Raw genomic sequence first — 7,035 nt, 5'->3', positions numbered from 1 at the left:
TTACCTACCTGATCACCACCCTCTCCACCTACACTGTAAAGAATTTCACTGTAAAATAACAGTAAAATACTGGCAGCAGGGACGCCAGTATTTTACTGTTACTTTACAGTGCAACTACTGTTATTTATTTTAACAGTATATTACCGTATTTTTGGATTACAGTATATGACCGTAGAATAACGGTGGGTGTTGTGGTTATTTTACAGCACATCTACCGTAATGTATCTAACAGTATAATACCGTTTTTTGGATTACAGTACATGATGGTAGGATAACTGTGTTTTAGTAATTTTACAGTGCATCTACCGCAATTTATTTAACAGTATATTACCGTATTTTGGATTACAGTACATGACAGTAGGAGAACTGTGGGTTATGGTAATTTTACAGTATATGCTAGTGTGTTATAAAATCTGCTCTTTTGCATTCGTATAAATCCTCACCAATTTAAAACCAAAGTATGCAGGGCTTTTCAAATACCCAGCCCTAGGCTACCACATTCATCCCGACAGCCAGTCAACATCCAGAAGTCCTACAATAAACACATAGCTTGACTTTTCTTGTATTTTAATATATTTTAAGAATATTTTAATAACGTTTTGCCTTCTCGTGCTTCGAGCGGATCAGAAACACATTCAGCAACAACACGCATTCATCACTGTTCATCTGTCTGTGCTCAACTGAAGAAAAGTAGCAGGTTAAGCTCGCGGAGGACACGGAGGAGGAGAGTAGCAAAGAGTGGACAGTACAAGGAGCGCTTATTCTGACACTGTTTTCAAGAACCAAGAACCAGAACTCGCAGAGCACTAACTCTAACACGGTTTCCCAGAACAGACAGTACAGAACTCTCACTTTAAACTTATTCAGCTGATATTTAATTTCACTTAATAACTTATTTCACTTAATAACTTCTACCAATCTGTCTGGGCTGTGTCTGCCTCAGTTCTATCTTCAACATAGGGTTTCTATGCATGCTGGCTCAATGAAGAGACATAATCATAACTGAATTGATTAAATTTTGTTGTTATTGCCAATCATTCCTAACCTCTGATCTTGAATAAAAATCAGTTGCAGACCTTTAAGCAATAAGTTTAAGAACCCTGGTATAGAACACAAGAGAATACACATTCCATAACATTGCTGTAGTTTATTACAAAGTGCTCATTTGTACAGGAGACTTTGTAAGATTAGTAACATTGAGAACATTTGTATTACAAAAATGACAAGGTCTTGCATTACCATATTTGGAAGAATCTCCAATACAATCATTAGTGACAGACTTTACTGAACTCATGAGCATAACCTCAGACGCTGAATTAAAATAGCATCTAGAACAGTGTAACTGAACAGTCTAGCTTGAAAACAAGTCTTTTGCATGTGAACAATAACAGTGGATGTGGAGAAAGAAAAGAGGGGGAGAAAGAAAGAGTGAGTACTTGACAGCAGCGTTTGGCTGGTCTCCTCAGTCACTGATGACAAGTACCTGTAAAAAAAAAAATAAAATAAAATTAGCAACACAACATCTCGGGTAAAATATAAAAATCTGAAAGACTAATGGAGGGAGAAAAAGAAACATAAAAATGAGGGGGGAGAACTGGGCCAGAGCAATAAACTGTTCAGGGGAGAGAGAAAATGGTTAAAGACAGGACGAAAAGTTCAAAGAAGAGAAAAGCAAGAGACAGAAAGGAGAAAGGGTAGTTAGTTTAGGGAGGGTTACCTCCCTAAACTAACTAGGCTAGGTCAGTAGAGTAGCATGTTGTTGGAATGTTAAGAAGGACTAGTGGGAGGAATGGAGTCAAACAGAAACTAGAAACATTTAAATTTTCAGAAGACAAATTGTGTGCTTGCAAAATTTTGTTTTAAGTATTTTAATCAGTACTTGATGTAGTCATCAGTACTTGAGGCAGTAGTTGAACAAGCTGATACAGTACTTCATGTATTTTAAGAAGTTTAAAGAGCAGGCAAAACAATGAAATCAGACCGTTCCTCTGATCAATGATAAAACCAGATAAAATTATTTGCACACGTTCCTGCTGCTCTTCTCAACCAAGCACAGTGATCCTGTCGAGACTGCGGTATTCTAGGATGTTGCTTTGGCAAATTTATCAAGTTTATAAGCAAAGACGAGTGTTTAGTATGACATTTTAATGGAGCTGAAGCAAGCAAATAATAAAGAGTGACAAGACATCTGTCACCTACCTTGATGAAGTCCCACTTGAAGTCCAGCAAGTTATTCAACAGTGTGGCAACGTGGGGGTTGACACTTTCAGCCCTTTTCTGAACCACCTTACCGGTCCTTTTGGAGATAACCTTTCCATGGGTGGCCTTGCTACCTCTTTCCGGATTTATACCGATGAACCGTCTTTAAAAAAAAAAGAAGGAATAAAGAAATTAAATACTGCAAATGCATAATTGTCACATTGGTCTGATGACAGGAAATGTATCTATGATTGCTTCGTTTTTGGAAAACTCTCTAGTCTGATGAAGGTCCTTCTGGAAACTGGAATTTTAATAGATAAACAGTTGAAAATGTCACAGGTGATATAACAACACCAGCCTACTGTATGTTACACAGGTGGTTAAGATAACTTCAAGGCCTACTGGATGACGGGGGGAGGAGCTCCCACTCCATATTGGCCAATATCAAAGCAACAATTGCAACACCTCAAATTGCTAAATGGGGGGTCTCTACAATGAGAGAGAAATCACACTCAAAACAAGAATCCAATTGTGTGGAACTTCACTGTCACAGTTTGAAGAGTTTCACAGAGTTTGAAAAGCAGGTCTGACTGACTAATGTCATCTGTTGATAGTCCTCTATGATAGTCTGAATCACTGAGGCTGGAGGGAGAAATTTGGCTTGCAACTTGAGATAAAACATTGCTAAATTTCTGAAGAACTGATTTTCTTCCACAGCCTCTGGGCAGACCTCTGTTTGCTCACAACTCAACTGACCTGGCTCATCAATCTGCATATCACTAGCTCCATCAATATCTTGGGAACTGGACGGATTCACAATGCAGTCCATCAAACCCTCTTCGGAGGACTTTTTATGTTTCCTTGAAATATGTGATGTGAATGAAGACTGGACTATAAATCTTTTGTCACAATTTCTGAGAGGGCATGCCACCTCTTTCCCCTCCATGATATGCACTTTCAAATGTGAGAAAAAGTTCTGAGTATTGTCACATTTAGTACTGCACAAGCCAACATGACAAGTTAAATCAACCACACCAGACAGTGTAGACCTAGACTGGCCACGACAGTGGTGGTAGCCGTGAGATTTAAATGTTCTGAACTTTTGGAAAATTCTATGACATCCAGGAAAAACACACTTAAAAGAAGCATTGGGTGTGCAACTGTGGGTCCGCATGTGCCTCACATATGTTAACATATCAGTGTATGTCTTAGCACACATGTCACACAATATCATCTTACTTTTAGTTAAATTTGTGTGATAAAAGAATAACTTCTGGCATTTAAGAAAAACAAAGTAGGCTACTGTATGTTAGCCAAACACAGCAATACTTGGCTAATATGACAATATCATGCAGTTTAAATGTGCAGACTTGCCTATATGATGAAATGATCAAGCAAAGTTAAGGAAGCTGATTTTTTTCCTTCTTCAATTTCACTGATCAAGAAAAACAGACACTACTACAATGGAGTACATAATAAAATGTGTTTGTGTTTGTTTTTAATGTTGCTCCTGGCAGGAACACACTGACACACCTAACTTCTCCACCTGGTGAGAGACTGGTGATTGTAGGTCCTAACTCACTCCCTTTGGAAAATCCTCTGTTCCTTCCCGTTTGGAGTAACACAGTCCTGCTCTGTTGAACTCCACATGGACTTCTCAAATGATATGATGGAGATGTGCTCTCCAAAGTCAAGTTCAGGAATAGCCAGTTAGTATATTGTCACTCAAAAATGAGGAGTTTGAGGAGTTTGATCAGTAAAGAAGTGCAAAATATCAAAATAGAAACATAAGCCCGCAATCATCAGTAAGATGCTGATGGATAATGACTGGACTAGAGAATCGATTCCTCCACTGCTTGACAGAAAATACTGTTTTATGCTGTTAAATTACAGTTTCTTATTATTAACTGAGCATTAACTGTTAATTTACATGTAAGCATGAATATTTAACAGTAATTTACAATTATTTTAAAATACAGTAAGATACTGTAGTAATCCACCATAAATTTACCGCAATTCGTTACAGTGTACCTGTCCACCCCAGCTGACTTACCCTCTTCACTCACCTGTTGTTCGTTCACTCCCTGTTCTACACCCGCCTTATCCTTCACACACCCGCGCAGATTCTCAGAAACATGTGTCTCAGAACTTTAATGCCGTGCCTCCACGTCAGCCCAGAGAGATCACCAGTATTGACCATGGCATCTGAGACGCCAGCCAACCACACCAAACCTGGCCGGAAAACACAAAGAAAAACCCACCGCATACCACCACTAAACAACTAAACACATCCAACCACAAAACACAAGAAGAACAAAGAATAGACAAAGAAAAGCAGTCTCTCAGACCACATGCTCTCACACTTCTACTTCCACTTCCACTCAGAAGAAGAAGAAGAAGAAGAGGAAGAGGAAGAAGGCAGAGGAGAAGAAACAAACAGTGCATGCGCAAGATGAGTTATTTCAAAATACAACAGGAAATAAAGTCCAAAGAAAAAGTATTACACCTTCAGCATGTTGTTGTGTGTTTCCACCTTCCTCTGGTTGATATGAAACGCATCACTACAGGTGTGCAGGGCGGGAAAGTCTCCACAGACAGCAGGTGTAAACCTCAGGTGAACTGCACAGAGATTTACCTGGAGCTGAGATGGTTAACCAGCTGAACTGAACTCCACTTAACTGAAAGACACTGAGCTGTGGGACACAGTAGAAGTGCGTGTGTTTATGTGAGTGAGTGTGTGTGTGTGTGTGAGAGTATGTGTGTGTGTGTGTGTGTGTGTGTGTGTGTGTGAGTGTGTCTCTGTGTGTGAACCTGGTCTCTGGTCTCTGGATGTGAACTGGTCTATGGAACCCCCCCCCCCCACACACACACACACACACACCTAAAACAATAAAGGATATGAGAGGTGAGTGATGCAGCTGATGTGTTATTGGAATAAAACCTGTTACTGAATCTGGAGGTTTATTGATGTTTATTACTTCAGTTTTTATTCAAACCAGCAGAGTTCTGATTGGCTGCAGCCTATTGGAGGCAGACTCCGCCTCCAATAGGACATGTTTATTTGGTCAGCACATATTGACAGGATGCACATATTTGGTTATAAGATATTGACAGCACGTCTGTGCGAGAGAGAGAGAGGGGGAAAGAGAGAGAGAGAGAGAGAGAGAGAGAGAGATTTCATCAGGGTGTGTAGAAACAGTCCTGATGTTGTGTGTTGTGTTACTGAGGTTAGCATGCTAACAGCTACCTCTGGACATGTTGTAGTACCACTGTGTACCTGGAGAGGTGCTGGTGAGTCAGAGGATGAAGTGAGTCATCTCTTTTTCTGATTGGTCCATAACTTTAGATGTAGTTTGTTGAAGTTTCCTGGAGAAGAGTCGACTCTGTGGCTGCTGACAGGAAACACACACATCAGTTGCTGCTAAATGCTAAACTAGCTCAGCCTTGAGGCTTAGTGAGCTGAATGTGTGAAACGTGTCTACACAGAAACAAGTCAGCATAAAAGAAGGAGAACATTTCCAATAATCAATGACTGACAGATGATCAGTGAGGTTCAAACAGCTGATCTGAACCGACGGAGAACGTTGTTCTACAGTTAGAACCAAAACACTTCACCTCCACAGCTCAGAGGGAAACACTGAACGCTCTCTGTTTCTGGTCAGTGCTGACGGTCCATATAACACAACTACACTGTCAACAATTACACAACTACACTGTCAACTACCAAACAACTATACAATTACACTGTTAACAACTATACAATTAAACAACTACACAACTATACAACTACACAAGAACACAACTATGAATCAGAAGACGATGAAGGGTCTGACTCTGGCAACATGTTAATGAACAACAGTGACAGACTCAGTCGTATCAGTGTGTGCAGAACAGTCAGCAGCTGGAAATTAAAAAACTGTGACTGCACTTTATACTGCTATCTACAGACAACACACACACACACACACACACAGTCACACACACACACACACACACACACACAGATTCAATTAGTTCTTCTGTAGAAGACAAAAGCATAAACAGCGCTCACTAACTGTCTGAACGCCGCCTCAGCAGAAACAAAACCAGTAACATCTCAATCCTCTGTGGGCCTCTCTCTCTTTCTCACACACACACACACAGTAGCAGATATTGTTGCCCACAGCAGAGGGTCCCTGCAGACTTCAGGACTTCAGAGTCTCAACAGCGAGGTGGTTTTTCTGCCTTCAGGCTGAAAACTGAGCTCACACCAGATCTGGGTTAAAGAGACTCGTTACAAAACACTCCTCAGGAACACACACACGCAGCTACAGGAACACACACACGCACACACACACTGCTCTTACTTAGCTTCATCTGCTAGTCTAGTCTGTAGTCAGTAAAACAGTATTAACAGAATTACTCACAGGTAATCAAGGCTGTGATTGGTGGAGGGTCAGGAGTCCAGACCTGGATCTGCAGCCTCAGCTTCTGGACCAACCCCTGTCCACCTGGTTGTCTCTGTGAATACCCATAATGCTCTGCTGTGAAACCTTGAGTGGATCACATGTTGCCATGGTAACCACAGATGTTTCTGAGTGAGTGTCTTTGATTTGACAGTGTAAGAGTAAATGTCACCTCTGACACAGCTGCTGTTGTTTGGATGCAGAGCAGAGTGTGTTTAAAGCTTATTGACAAAGAAAGGAGTCACTCACACACTCACTCACACACTCACTCACACACACACACAGACACACACACACACACACACACACACACACTCACACACACTCACACACACAGTTACACTCCTGACATTTGTCTTTCATCATCATGTAAAGGTCACCAGCTGGCCCT

At 40.8% G+C, this 7,035-nt stretch overlaps 1 long non-coding RNA gene across 3 annotated transcripts; it reads right to left on the bottom strand.

The window, feature by feature from the left end:
• Positions 1–852: 852 nt before the first annotated feature.
• On the bottom strand, positions 853–6,817 carry LOC139608788 (uncharacterized). Of its 3 annotated transcripts, none has more exons than XR_011685094.1 (5): positions 6,606–6,817; positions 4,262–5,591; positions 3,733–3,828; positions 2,200–2,362; positions 853–1,483 (listed from the first exon to the last, which is right to left on the bottom strand). It is a non-coding gene; the product is annotated as an uncharacterized lncRNA (long non-coding RNA). The 3 variants fall into 3 exon arrangements; XR_011685095.1 differs by having other exon boundaries at positions 853–2,362; positions 4,262–4,431; positions 4,706–5,591; XR_011685093.1 differs by having other exon boundaries at positions 853–2,362.
• Positions 6,818–7,035: the final 218 nt, after the last annotated feature.

This window comes from Trachinotus anak, unplaced genomic scaffold, assembly GCF_046630095.1.
Source record: "Trachinotus anak isolate AG129_WGS33_773 ecotype Australia unplaced genomic scaffold, CSIRO_AGI_Tana_v1 ptg000025l, whole genome shotgun sequence".
Lineage (NCBI taxonomy): Eukaryota > Metazoa > Chordata > Actinopteri > Carangiformes > Carangidae > Trachinotus > Trachinotus anak.
The sequence above is the reverse complement of the archived record's forward strand: the minus strand, read 5'-3'. Positions and strand labels throughout refer to the sequence as shown.